Here is a 15,446-nt window from a genome sequence, read left to right as displayed (position 1 = left end):
TCCGGTTACTGTCCCAGTGTGCCCCTTTAGCCACCCATACATGCCAGAGTTCTGCCAGGGATTAAGCTAGTGAGTGTCTTCTGCAATAGAACCACTGTCTGGAGTTGTCACATACCCTGTAGTCTCTTGATGTGAGACTGATAGTGTGGACATTCTTGGAAGCCCTTTACATAAAGTGGTTAATTTGATGACTTCTAACCTTTTTTGTTGTAAAAATTCTATAATTCAAAGAACTATAGAATCTTCAGTTTGACAAAAGCACATACAGTGGAAAGAGGCCTGGAATTTGAACCAAAGGGCCTGGTTTTGAAACTTAGCTCTGCTAATTATTATCTTTGTGACCTTGGCAAGTCACAGTCTCTCTGGGCCTCAGTTCCTTGTGTACAGGATGAGAAGGTTTAGATGGAATGTGTGATTCTGTGGACTAGGATCCCATGGTTTTCCACTGTTGCCTCCCAGACAGCCTGTGTCCTTGTTACATTAAGGATCAGTGCTGTGTACTCTGGGTTCTGTATCTGATAGGGGAAAGTGTTCTAGTTCATGTTGACAGCTTTCCTTGATCCACCAAACAGACTGCTTGAAGGCATTGACCAGTTTACTCTCACAGTTCTTCAAGTTGTCTGTGGAATCTCACCCTTGTTTCCATTGTATGTGTAGGCTGGTGAGCCAAGGCCTAGGGGTGTTACAGAGAAGGGGATGTCAGAGATCCCATAAAAAATGAGTGACAAACTGAAAACAACAGTAACTTCCATCACCCAACCCAGTTTGCTGTGTGGTGGTGCTACTGCTCAAAGCTCTGATACCGAGATTAATGACATAGGATTTTGTTTGACTGGTGTTTAGCCTTAGTCATTGCCTTTGAGCTGAATTGGAAAACTATAACTCATGGTAATACCAACTCACATTTACTTAGTGCCTTTTCTATCAAAGCATGTTCTGCCCCAGGATTAATCAGCTGGTACAAGGAAAATGGTTCCCAAAGTTTTTATATTCAGTGCAGCCTCTGTCTTTGACCCTGTCCTCTAAAACATTTTATCAGTAACAGCTAACACATAAAAGGCAGCTTAATCTGATTTGGAAATGGCCCAAAGCTGGGAAAGAGATCCAAGAGGCAGTGTGGTATGGTGGAAAGGGCTTCCAATAGCCTCAGCCTCGGTTTCCTCATCTCTAAAATGGAGATAACAATGCTCCATCCACATAGCCTCAGCCTCAGTTTTCTCATTTCTAAAATGGAGATAACAATGCTCCAACCGCTACCTCAGGATGTTAAGAAAGCTCTCTACATCATAGAAAGATGAACAGTTCTTTTCATGCTTTCTTACGGTTTCCGACTGTCAGGATGTTAGAAGTACTTTCCATCCCTTCCTGTAAGTCTGGGGCTTTTTCCCTTCGGGTAGCTTCATTAACTCTTGCCTAAAGGCAAGAGGAAAAGGGGCCCCTAATTAGTAACTCTTAGGCACAGCTGGTCCTGCTCTAGAAAGGTGTCCCAGGCAGCCTCTGGCTGTTTTCCTGTGCTTTGTGTGCTCTGCAGGGTGACAGGTGACCTGAACTCTGGTGCCTGAAGGCTCCTGACTCTGACCCTTGGCCCCACAGTAAACTAATGATGTTCCCTGTAGGAGGAACTGGCAGTGTTCTCCGATTCCAGGGAAGGTAATGCAAGACTCCCTGAGAACATTGCATCATCATTGTCTTCAGCATTCAAAACCACAGCCCTCTCCCTGACCATTCCTGGCTTGGCTGACCTGACTCCTGCCCACAGAAGCCTGCTCATGGATCTGACCAGCTAGATCACAGAGGAAAAATCCCTCAAGGTTATGTACAGCTTGGAGCCCCAGACTGCTACTGAAACTGGGACTGAAGTGAACTTGGCCAAGTCTGAGGTTTCCTCCCTGGTTTTCCCATGTAAAATGGGGGAATTGGGTCTGATGGTTTCTATGGTCCATTTCAGAATTAACATTACATGTACTACCTTCTTGGTCTGTCTACATTCTCAGGGTTGTTTGTCCTTCATTCACAGAGGATCATGATATCAGGAACTTGCAAATGAATCCAGTCTCACTTCCTCCTCTGAAATCATCTGGGTCCAGTGGCAAGATACAGATCATGACAACTGGAAATGTCCCCAGATGCACAGTCTCATTTGATCATAGCTTCTTGAAGAAGCCCTAGTGTAACGAGCGGGGCTCTGAGCTAACAGATAAAAGATTGGAGCTAGGGCTCCATCACTTGACTTTGTAACCCTGGGCAAGTAAGTCACAACCATCTTGATGTTATCTCATGTTTAATTTCATAGGATTGAAACAGAAACAGGGTTCTGAACCAGATGATCTCTTCAGGTCCCTAAGAGAGAACCCTGTTGTAGTCTACTTAGATCTTTTACCACCCCTGTAGACCCTTTCCTCCTGATTTCAGTAGAGAAGGAATGCAGGATTCTCTAAGCAGCATCCACAGATGTTTCTTGATTACAACTTGTAACTGATTCCTATGGGGCAAGGAATAAGTTAGCACCACCCAAAGCTCCTTGGCTGAGATCTCTCTGACTTCCACAGGGTCCTGAGGGAGAACTAGGGTCCCCCCACCGCAGTTTCCTATATACTAATAAGATTGACGGGTGTCCCGGGCCAGGCCCTGGAATCATCCAAGACCCCAGGTTCATTTCCACCCAATGAATCATGGAACTCCGGGTAGTCTGGGCAGTGTTTGAACTTTCCTGGGTGAGTGGTGAGCAAGGTGATTTCTGATTTTGAGTATTTATAATCCAGTCTTTGAATTATCCCGAGCATTTTCCTCACAGAGCTTCTTGAATACTCCATTCCTAGAGTCAGGCTAGGAGAGAGGAAAGGACCCTGATTCATCTAATCTACATGCCTTTGAACAGGATAGTTTGGGAGAGAAGCAAGAACTGTTTCATTTCTGCATTTGAAGAATCAACTTTTGGGTGCAGAGTCCCACTGAAATGGGTTTTTTATGTCATCTGGGATTTTCATTATCAATTCTCTCTCTGTCCTCTATAGCCCTCTCTTATCTGACTTCAAACTCCCTGACCTATTTACCTTTCCATAAGGAAAAGAAATACTCAATACTTCATTCAAGGTTCTATAGAATCCCCTGCTTCTATGGACTTTTTTCTGCCTTAATGGGTTTTCTCTTCAAGTGAACCCTGACTAGAAGCTTCCAGACACTAACAGTGTAGAGTATTTCTCTCTGTATAGAGTCCAGACCAGGCTAATAGGAAGCTAAACCCAAGGCCTTTTGAAAATAAAGAGGGATAGAGAGGTGATTATCTCAGTCTTGGCCTTCCAGTAACCCAAACCCTTTTCCATTTCTCCATCCTTATGCCCTGATTCCTGACTCCTTTCTGGATTATCTTCCCTACCTGCTGTAAGGATTGCATCCCTAAGTTGAGCTCAGGCTGTGGACTTGGACTGTAAGGCTTCCCCATTTATAGTAGGAGAACTGGGCAATGCTGATGTTGTTTCCATGACAACAGAAAATCATTTGGAACAAGACAACTTCAAAGTCAAAATGACAGCTTGTCAGAAGGGTACATCCCTTGAGCTTGGACACACACACACACACACACACACACACACACACACAATCAATATCTTTTCTCTTACCCTTAGGGTACTGGGATGTGCTTGAAATTCATGTGTCAGTGAGAAGCCAAAGAAGATGTCTGCTGTACCTGAGGTTGGGACTAGAGAGTCTCACTTGCTGCACCTGAGGCATAGGGAAACCTAAGGTCTCCTTAAGAGCTAATATGTGAAGCCACAAGGTCTTGAGTTATCAATACCTTACAATTTTGTAGTACTTTTTTCTAAAGCCTCTTATACATTTGATCCTCACATTAACCCTGGGAAGTAGGCGGAAGAGTTATCACCATCTCTGTTTAATGAATGAGGAAACTGAAGCCCAGAAAGGTGAATTAACTTATCTACCTGTCACATAGCAAGTCAATGGCAGTATTAGATCTTGAACCCAAGACTTTGGACATAGAGTCCAGTGGCTTTGTGGTTCTGATTCAGTAGGTTGGTTTTTTTTGTTTGTTTGTTTTAATAACCTAGGGAATAGTATGTGACAGTCCCACTAAACCTACATTTTCTTTTTTGGTCTTAACCCATGACATCTTTAGGGAATTTCCACTGTGGTGATTCCCTCCAATTTTGCAAAAGTGATCAGCATCGCTACCATCTTCAATTTACCCAGAGAGTGGCCTGGGATAGCTAAAAAGTTAAGTGATTTACTCATGGTCATATAGGTAGTAGAGACAAGACATGAATCCAGGTTTTCCTGACTAAGGCCAACTTTCTATTACCCCAGACTTTTTTTTTTTAGCACTTGAGGTTAAGTGACTTGCCCAGAGTCACAGAGCTAGTAAGTATCTGAAGCTGCATTTGAACTCAGGTCCTTCTGATTCCTGGGCCAGTGCTCTATGAACTGTACCGCCTAGCTTCCCCCTTCTACCCCCCCCTTTCAATCTATATAGAGACACCTTTTGAAAAGGGCCCCAAGTGAGCAGCTTAGCAGGATGTGATCCTGCTCCCCTCCTTGTTGGAAGGGGGCCCAGGTATCAAGAATGTGAAAATAGATTTCCTTGCTTGGTAAAAGGCCCCAACCTTGCCCTATTTAGACAAAGGCCCACAGGAGACAAGTGGCTTTCTTAAGTTTCCCTTGCAAGCTTGTCCTGAATCCAAGTTTCTGAATCCAGAGGCCATATCTCTATGACACCCAAACAACCAGTTATTTCTCCTAATTGAGCAGGAGAGAATCAGCTGAGGAGGGCGTGGAGCCATGCTGTGAATGACTGGCAGATTTTTTTCACTTTCCCTGCAGGTTTATTGGCATCATCTAGAGACAGCCACAGGGGGCCAATTCTTATTCACAAACAAGTCAGATCTTCCTTGTCTCCACAGTCACAATAAGCACCACGAGACACCCTGAAGTTGTAAAATGTATGGAAAAGGATGTTGAGTCTGGAAACCCAGCTCTGATTACTTGCTGGTTGTATGACCCAAATCACTTACATTTCTGTTGCTTTTTCTTCATCTGTAAATTGGGGGTTATAACAGATCATAGGATTTAGAGTTTGAAGATACCTTTGCAATGATGTAGTCCAAATCCTTTATTTTGAAAATGAAGAAATTGAGGTCTGAGAGATAAAATAATTTGCTTGACCGAGGTCACATGGGATGAATGCTGGGACTAGATTCAAAGTTTCCTAACATCAAATACAGGGCTCTTCCCACTTCCCCTACTGACTATACCAAACTCATATGATTTTGGGTAAAGTTCAAATGAGATAATGCATAAACTTTATAAACCTTAAAATGCCGTGCATATGTCAGCGATTAGTATTATTGTCCCTATCATCCCTATCCCCACCAGTAAGTATCATGAAGTATGAACCTCTGTCATGCATAAAGACAGTTAAAGAACTCTACTGAGATCATCCTTACCTTCAGGAACATCAGTGAAGAGAAGATCGACAAAATCCACTGCTAGTGTAACCTACCACAACTCCCCCAGGATCTAGAGGGGTGCCCTGCGACCTTGGGACCACAGCTTCATGCCCTTCTTGACCATCTCAAGCACAGCCTACAGTTTAGACTAGCACTTTAGGTTCAAAATGTATACAGGTGGGCAAGTCATTGCAATACATTTTGTTTAAAACTCAGCTTTGTCCAACTTTACCCATAAATCAGACATCTTGAGATCTCCACTGCGCCTCTTACCCACGCCTACCAGATACTCTTTCTTACCCTAGTCCTTGTATAAAGGAAGGTCATTTCTGCCTGCACTCTAGGAAGACAAACCTAATGTCAAATTGAAGTAATTCTGCTGCCTGAAATGGGATAGCTGGATGTCTTTTCCTCTTCCTTGGAGCCTATGCTCAAAATCTCCTGAACTCAATCTTCCTTCTGAGTTCTGAATATATATCAAATGCTCACCTGATGTTCTGCCAAGCTTTGTTCTGAATGGAACCAACAGAGTGTAAACTTTTCAAGAACACGGACTGTTTCATTTTTGTACTTGAACACCTAGAGGCTAACACAGTGCCTTGCAAGTAACTAGCACCTTAATGCATGTTGAATTGATTCAAATACTTTTTAGTCTTGTTTTTTAATCCTCTTTTTTTTCTTTCCCCAGACATCTTCTACCTTGCTCTGCACTTCTGAAATCAAAAATGTCAGAGCTGGAAAGGACCTTAGTGATTGTCTAGCTTTACTTCCTTCTTTTAAAGTTGGGGAAGCAGGATCAGAAAAGGTCAAACAGTGATGTAATAATTAATAATAACAAGCATCATTTATATAGCACTCTAAGGATTGCAAAGTGCTTTACTAGTGTTATCTCATTTTAAAAATTTATGTACTTATTTACTTACTTTTAGTTTACAACATTTAGTTCCACAAACTTAAGTTTCAATTTTCTCTCCCTCCCTCTCCTCCCCCTCTTACCGGCCCTCCCCTTCCCCATCCCCCCATGGCAGCATGCAATTCAATATGGGTTCTACAAATACCTTCACATTAAACATTAGTCAAGTTGTAAAGAAGAATTATAACCAATGGAATGAACAACAAGAAAGAAGAAACAAAACAAAAAAGAGAGAGAGCAAGTAGTTTGCTTCAATCTGCATCCAGACTACAGAAATCTTTCTATGTGGACAGCCTTTTCCATCATGAGTCTTTTTTTTTTTAGATTAATAGCATCTTTATTTTTGAAAAACAAATCAAAGTCATATTCATATAAACACTTATGTTACAAAGTACGGGGAGAGAAGGGAAACAGGAACCTCTACTGTCGCACCAAACAAGGCCAGGATGCTCTCTGGCCCTTGGACAACCACTTAGGATAAACCACAAATAAAACCTCCTTTGGGCTGGGATACATTGCTCCCTTCTGAGGGCAAGTCAAAGGGAGGGGAACTGGGACCATATAATGGCGAGGTTTTTTGGCAGGTCTCCTCAGTCACTATAGATATTGCTGTACTGTTAACAAAAATATATATGCTTCTCTTTAAAGCATAAAAAAAAATTCCATAGGCGATATTGTGGAGGCCTCTCCGGTGTCTCCAGATGCAGTGCTGTCTTCTTCCTGCCCCTCCCATGGGTTATTTCTTGGTGGTTTTGCGGATCAAGGCCATTCTCTGTTTGTGAGCCTCTGTGGTGCAGGCCTTTTTGTAGGGTCTTATTTCTTCTGAACCAAAACCTGGGATCCACATGTTCCATTGGCGCTCTAAATGCAGCTAGATATCTTTGACCTCTAAAGTGTTAGATTTTCGATGCCGGGCCAGTTGGCATGCTGCTGTCACTACACTCTCGATGAAGTCATCAGCAATCTATAGTAGCATCTCTTCCACGTCTTCATCCAGTTGTTCATTGGGATCTACTTCTCTAACCAGGTCCTGTAATTTCTTCTTGGTCAGAACCTGATTGCTTTCTGGACTAAGACACCCCCCAGCCCCTGGGGGGGGGTGCTGGCATCTTTCCCAATGTGGTACTATTGGCCATAGACCCCTGAGGCAGGGTGCTAGAAAGTTTTGGTTTTATGGATGAAAAGTTGGAGAAGTTGATCAGGGCTGAGGGGCCAAACTGGTTCATAATCTGCCAGGCTTTGGCCTTCAGTTCATGGAGCTTGTCAAGGTCCTGCTTTTTTGGGGGATTGTGGGACTGAGGCCAATCAACCGCAACCAAGGCTTATCTGTCCATGATCTCCAGGCTCCCAGCCGGCACAAACTTGCACGCTCAACTGCCGGGTCCGACTGTCCATCATGAGTCTTTTGGAATTGTCTTATAGCCTTGCATTGCTGAGAGGAGCCCAGTCTATCAGAGTTAGTAATCACACATACAATGTGTATGTAATTGTGTACACAGTTCTCCTACTAATACTCTCCTCACTCAGCATCAGTTTATACAAGTGCCTCCAGATTATTATGAAGTCCGTCTGCTCCTCATTTCTTATAGCACAATAGTATTCCATTACATTCATATACCACAACCTATTTAGCCATTCCCAAACTGAAGGGCATCCCCTTGATTTCCACTTCTTTGCCACCACAAAAAGAGCTGCTACAAATATTTTTGTACATACAGGTCCTTTTCCCACTTGTGTGATCTCTTTGGGATACAGCCCTAGAAGTGGTGCTGCTCAGTCAAAGGGTATGCACATTTTTATAATCCTTTGGGCATAATTCCAAATTGCTCTCCAGAATGGTTGGATCAGTTCACAACTCCACCAACAATGCATTAGTGTTCCAATTTTCCCACATCTTTTCTAGCATTTATGATTTTCAATATTATCTCATTTGATCCTCACAACCTGGAAAGGTAGATGCTATCATTATTCCCATTTTGCAGTTGAAGAAACTGAAGCAGAGGTGAGGTGACTTACCCAGTCACATAGCTGGTAAATGTCTAAGGCTGCTTTTGAATCAGGTCTTCCTGCTTCCGAGTCAAACACTCTGTCCTCTTATGCCATCTCATTGCCATCTGATCCAGGAATATGCACGGTGCCTGCCACATAGACATGGACTGGACCTGCAATTTCATTGGTATGAGGAACTCCCAGGGAGGAAACTTCCTCTACCAATGTAAGTCAACATCTTCTGAAAGAAGAGTTACCTAGTACAGAGACATTAAAAAATGCTGCCTGGAACACTCCCTATTGTATGGGGGCCAGATCATGTCAGGAAATATCTAACAAAATAAATAGAAATAGAATCAAACATAGACAATGTTTTCCAAGTCAATATGCCACCCATAGGGATCTTTGTATGTTGCTTAGTGACCTTTGTTTCTATTTGAATTTGATAATACTGATTTAAGGTAATACCCAGGGTGGGGCTTTAGGAAGAGGAAGGGCATGGGGCCTGAGTCTGCTGCCACCTGACTCCCTCACCATTTGCTCTCCTCTGGTCAATGTTTGTGGCAAGTTCTATGTTAAGACTAACTAGTATTTCGTTGTTGTCCTTTGAGCTGCTATGCTGGTCACCTCCCAGGCTTGGCTCTCAGCCTTTGGAAGGCTCACTCTGGTGCCTTACCTGATAGTGTTACTGCTTTCTCTGTCTGTCTGTCTCTCTGTCACTGTCTGGGGCACTGATTGACTCAGTCCTATTCATAACTTTCAGATTTTCTACAGAATAAAACTAGCCCAGGGCCCCACCCTCTATACACAAGAGTCTTCTCAGATAGCAGTGGGAATGTTCTTTCTTGGAATGCTCCAATGAGTTTCTGTTTTCCCCTCTCATGAAACTCATGGAAGTCTGTCTTGTTTACCTTATCCCTTTCCTAGCATCTGTACAATGGGCCTCCCTTTCAGTACCTCTCATCAAGTCTTTTGGGTTCAGAGAAGCCTTCTTGCTCTCCTTTTGTCTCACTGTCCCCTGATTTCATGGCAGGGGATGGGAGGGGTTGCCAAATGGATCCAGTTATGCTATGAGGCAACTAGGTAGCTCAGAGGAGATGGCTGGCCTTGGAGTCAGGGAGACCTAATTAGGTTCAAGCTCTGCCTCCATTTCTTACTACCTCTGTGATGTTACTGGGCACATCAATTAGCCTCTCAGCCTTAGTTTTCTCTTCTGTAAAATGGGAATGATAATAACACCTACTCCATGGGGTTGTTGTGAAGATGGAAACCTTAATGGTTGGTATCATTACACTGGCATATTTCTCCAAGAACTGAGGTGGGGAGTGGGGGCCAGGACAGCTGGCCTCACAGTTACTTCCAACACAGCCATGTACCTACTCGTCAGAGCAAGAGAGGATACATGTGTGTTTACATAATATTTATGTCCCCAAAAAAGTCCTTGTACTGTCTGCTTGGAGGGAAAGAGGTGGATGGGGAAGGTTTGAGGTTGGATTGTGAGTAAATTGCTTTCTAACTCTTTTTTGGGGTTGTTTTTTTTTGCTTTTTGGAGGAGGGAGGGCAGGGCAGTTGGGGTTAAATGACTTGCCAAGGTCACATGGAGAGTAAGTGTTAAGTTTCTGAGGCCGGATTTGAACTCAGGCTCTCCTGACTCCAGGGCCAGTGCTCTATTCACTGCACCACCTAGCCGCCCCAATTGCTTCCTAACTTTTAAAGGCTATGGAAATGTGAGTTACACATGTGCATGTGAGGGAGGGAGTATGGGGGAAAGAAAGGTCAGAAGAATCCTTGTTTCAATAAAAATGTGAGGTTTTAAGTACTCTAAAGCATAACAAAGCTGGTGGTAGTTGCTTTGCAGAGACAGAGAAAATATTCATCTACTCAGGTGAATTAGATATCTATTTGGGAGCTCCCTTCAAGATGCAGATAGCAACCCATCCACACCAGCCCATCCTGTGTTGTTCTCATCCTTGACTTCCCCAAGGTTCACCCTAAAGCTGAAGGCTTCCCTCGCTTTCTCCTGACATTGACAGTGGTGTAGTTGGTGGAGTCAAGATGGCAGAGTAGAAGCAGGACCTCCAAGCCACTCTGGCTTCCACCTTCCCCAATACATGTAAAAGGGGACTCTGAACAAACTTTGGAGCTGCAGAACCCACAAAATGACACAGAGAAGCTAACCTCCCACTGAGCACAGCACAGCAGGCCAGCAGGAATTGGCCAGCACAGAGCACTGGGAGCTGAGCCCAGGCCCGTGAGCCAGAGGTTTTAGCACCAGGGCAGGTCTGATGAGCCGCCAGCCTGAGGGACTCTAGATCAGCAGCAACTGTGGCTGTTTCCAGAATTATCAACACATACATGCTGAGGACAAAGTGAGAGGTCAGTGCAGTGTGGACTTTGGGACCCAGTAAGTGGGAGTGTGTGGCTTTTGCTCCCAGGGCGAGAAGCCTCTGAGACACCTGGCACAGCCAGCCAGAGCCATGTGGCAGCTTCAGCTCCTGGCCTGCAGAGTGTAGGGGACCAAGCAACCAGTCTGAGGGGTAATCACTCTTGCTTTAACCTGCTTGGATGGTGTGTGTCCAGCTTGCCAGAGCGTGTGGAGGCCTCAGAGAGGGCACCCATCTAATACCTCTGGCAGATGAGAAAACCCTAGCATTTGGGACAAAAGCTCTCCTGTCTGGTAGCAGAGTCCCACTGTGGCAAAAAGCCCAGGGTTCAAGTGACTGAGGGGGCGACATGACCAGACAAAGGAAACAAAGCAGACAGAAGAATCCAACATTAGACTCCTATTTTGGGGACAAAAAGGATCAAAGCATGGAACAGGAGGAAGACAGTGAAGTCAGAACTCCTGCACCAAAAGCTTCAAAGGAAAATACAAGCTGGTTACAGGCCATAGAGGACCTTAAGAAGCAGATAAGAGAAGTGGAGGAAAAATTGAGAAGAGAAATGAGAACGATGCAAGAAAATTATGAAATGAGAGTCAACAGCCTGACTGAGGAAAACAACCCCTTAAAAAACAGACTAACTCAAATGGCAAAAGAGGCTCAAAAAGGCAATGAGGAGAGGAATGTCTTAAAAAGCTGAATTTGCCAGATGGAAAAAGAATCTCAAAAGCTCAATGAGGAGAATCATTCCTTCAGAATTAGATTGGAGCAAATGGAAGCTAATGACTTGATGAGAAATCAAGATGCTGTTAAACAGATCCAAACAAATGAAAGAATAGAAGGCAATGTGAAATATCTCATGGAAAAAAAACACTGACCTGGAAAATAGATCCAGGAGAGATAATTTAAAAATTATTGGACTACCTGAAAGCCACGATCAAAGGAAGAACCTAGAAATCATCCTCCGAGAAATTCTCAAGGAAAACTGCCCTGATGTTTTAGAACCAGAGGGCAAAATAGAGGTTGAAAGAATCCACCGATCACCTCCTGAAAAAGATCCCAAAAAGAAAACTCCTAGGGATATTATAGCCAGGTTCCAGAATTCCCAGATCAAGGAGAAAATATTACAAGCAGCCAGGAAGAAACAATTTGAATATTGTGGAAACACAATCAGGATAACCCAGGATCTGGCAGCTTCTACACTGAGGGATAGAAGGACTTGGAATATGATATTCCGGAGGTCAGAGGAGCTGGGATTAAAACCAAGAATCACCTACCCAGCAAAACTGAGTATCGTGTTTCAGGGGAAAATATGGTCATTCAGTGGAATAGAGGACTTACAAGCATTCTTGATGAAAAAACCAGATTTGAATAGAAAATTTGACATTCAGGTACAAGAAACAAGAGAAGCATGAGAAGGTAAACAGGGAAAAGAAATCATAAGGAACTTATCAAAGTTGAACTATTAACATTACTACATGGACAAATGATAATTTTAACTGATGAAACTTTTTTCAGTATGAAAATAGCTGAAGGGAATATATATATATATATATATATATATGTCTATATCAGCGGGTATATGGGCATATGAATACATATGTGAATGTGTGTATATATATATATGTTTACAGGTATACATAGATAGAGAGTACAGGACCAATTTAATAGGAAGGTGAATACTTAAAAGGTGAAATTAAGAAGTGAGAGAGGAATATAATGAGAGGAGATGGGGAGAGACAGAATGGGGTAAACTATCTCATATAGAAGAGGCAAGGGAAAATGGTTACAATGGAGGGGAAGAATAGGAAGGCAAAAGGGAATGGGTCAACCTTATTCTCATTGAATTTGACTCGGGGATGGAATGAAATGCACACTAAATAGGGTATCTCACCCTACAGGAGAGCAGGGGGGAAGGGGATGAGAGGGGGGATGATGGAAGGGAGGGAAGCACCCACTAAGGGTGGGTGACAAGGGAGGAAGGGAATGAATCTAGAATTCAAAGTTTTAAAATCAAATATTTATGTATATATATATACATATATATATATATATACTATTATTGATACTATTTTACATGTAATTGGGAAGTAAGATATACAGGCACTAGGGCATAGAGATCCACCCTGCCCTACTGGAAAAGTCAAAGGGGGTATGGGAGAAGATATGGGACATAGCAGATTGGAGGAGGGAATAGCCTGTGGGACTGCTATTTTGGGGCAGTGGGTAGGGGAAAAACGGGGAGAAAAATTGTAAATCAAAATCTGGCAGAAATGAATGATGTAAATCAGAATTTAATACAGCATTTGAAAAATGGAAAAAAAAAAAGAAGTGGTGCACTCTGGAGGTCCCTCTGTCGTTCCTTGATTTCATCATAGAACCAAACCATCTTCTCTTCCTGTCATAAAATTCTTTGGTGACCTGCTTTATTCCTTCCCTTTTTCAGAGTTCCTTGTTGATTACATGCTACATCGCCCTCCGTGTGATGCTTATCTTTAGTTCCCAGTTGTATTCCAGGTTTCACTGCTCTATAGTGACACTAGAAAAATGTTTGCACTGAAAAGGCAGATCTGCTGTTAAGAGAACCTTGAAGGTCTGTAAAAATGTTTACAACATCCTGGAAGCAATCTAGCCAACTTTCCTCCTTTTCAACTCTGGGCCCAGTCTGATTTTGTCTGTCCCAGTTATGAATACTATTGCCTATTCAGATGTTTATTGAAATCTGAGCAATTGACATTCTTCATCCATTTGGTCTTTCCTGTGTGGACGGACAGTCCAAACTCCTTAGAGTAATTACAGATCTCTTCTATGAAGCTCTACAATATCCTGGGGGTCTGATCTAATTAACACAATGTCTGCAGAAAACAGAAACATTTGGAAGATCTCTCCATCTATCTATATAGGAAAAGCCTCCTTCACCTATATGCTGAGCAGGATCTCCATCACAATAGTGAATACTCTTGACAAAAGTATCAGTTTATTTTATGTCTTACGTGATGTTTATTAGCAGAGTCACTGAACAGGATTATTTCTGTTGTTACACCTTCTCACGAATCCCAAATGATCTTGAGAGACACTTTGTTGTTAAGGAACCTATCATGCTGTGTTTTGTCTTACCCAGCCAAATGCTTTTTTGTAATCAACAAACAAACACAAAGGGACCTTATATTCTCTATACCTTTCAATCAATATTGAGATGGAAAAGATGCCATATGTTGTTACATTTCATTTTCTGATGACTTTTTGGTCCAAACTAAAACTCTCATAAAAATTGTGTATAGATGGGTGAGTAGCTATATATATTGGTAGTGGCTGATGTTCACTCTGTTATCTTTTTTTCTTAACATATATCAGGAAAATCCATTACTTTTTCCATGCCTTTGGTGTCTTCCCCTTTGTTAGATATCTTATAAACTGATCTCTCAATGTCTTCACAATTATATTGCCTCCAGCACAGATCTTCTCTCCATAAGTTTCATCCACTCTGGCTACTTTCCCCCATCTTTGTTCTCTAGTACAATTTCTATTTCCTTCATAAGCACCTCAGAATTTGTGATGTTAGGTTCCAGTTTGGTGGCTCCATTATCCATGATGAAGAAACAATTATATTTTTTCAAACCTTTTCTGTTTTTCTTATGTTTATAGTCTTTCTATTTTCATCCTTGAATGCCCTTGGGATAATTCTGTTTTGTTGGTTATTTGCCAAGATTTCTTTATACTAACTTCCACAACTTCTCTCTGCTTTATGAGAATATACTGCTTATCATCACTCATTATCCTTCTTCATAAGATTTTAGAGATAAATTTATACACTAAACTTCCCCCCTTTGGCAGCCATCTTTATCCTATTGGCAAGTAAGTCAAATATTTACTGATTAAGTCCAAGTATGTTATAATCATGATTTTACTGAGACTTCCATAGGCTTCTACTCTGCTGCTTCATCAGGGTATGGAGGTAAACCTATATTCTCAAAAGCTATTGCAGACAAGCATACACTCTGGCAGATTCTACCATACTGGAAAGTCTTCAAGTATGAGCCCACCAGTGGTTCTCCTTTCTAGGACCAGCCTAGCTAAATATAGGATTCTTAGGTTATGGTAACCCATGGAGAAAAGAAAACATATTAGCCCTCAGTGCCTTCTGCCTCTGCAGTGATGGTGACAGAATGGTGAAAGGAAGGGCACAGGGAACTAACAATCACAAAATTTTCAGGCTACCTATAAACTTTGGCTTTTGGTGCTTAGAATGTCAGTTCCTTATCCAATGACCAACAAGTAAGGTATTGTAGGAGGAGCTGAATCATGTCAGTCTGAACATTTGCACTATAAATGAAGGCAAAAGAAAAATGGAAAGTGTAGTTAAACAGAGGATGGCTCATGGGTACTTCTTGAAGAAGCAAAGAGTTGGCAAAGTTGTTTTTATTTTATGCCCAAAGAGAACAAGAGGCATTATTTCATGGAATAGTTAATTATTTCATATTGCAATACTTGTGAAAGATAGACTACCAAAAAAACCAACATGAAAATGATTGCAGGGGCAGCTAGGTGGCACAGTGAATAGAGAGAACAGGCCCTGGAGTCAGGAGGACCCGAGTTCAAATCCAGCCTCAGACACTTAACACTTACTAGCTGTGTAACCTTGGTCACTTAACCCCAATTGTCCTGTTCTCTCCCCTCTAAAAAGCAAAAAAAAAAAAAAAA

The 15,446-nt window shown here is 42.3% G+C and overlaps 1 pseudogene; it reads right to left on the bottom strand.

Moving 5' to 3' along the window:
- Positions 1 to 6,686: 6,686 nt before the first annotated feature.
- Positions 6,687 to 8,171, bottom strand: LOC138143721 (transcription initiation factor TFIID subunit 12 pseudogene; annotated as a pseudogene).
- Positions 8,172 to 15,446: the final 7,275 nt, after the last annotated feature.

The sequence above is a fragment of the Petaurus breviceps genome, unplaced genomic scaffold, assembly GCF_028583685.1.
Source record: "Petaurus breviceps papuanus isolate PSGF00001 unplaced genomic scaffold, PetGlider_PUasm1.0 138, whole genome shotgun sequence".
Classification (NCBI taxonomy): Eukaryota; Metazoa; Chordata; class Mammalia; order Diprotodontia; family Petauridae; genus Petaurus; species Petaurus breviceps.
The sequence above is the reverse complement of the archived record's forward strand: the minus strand, read 5'-3'. Positions and strand labels throughout refer to the sequence as shown.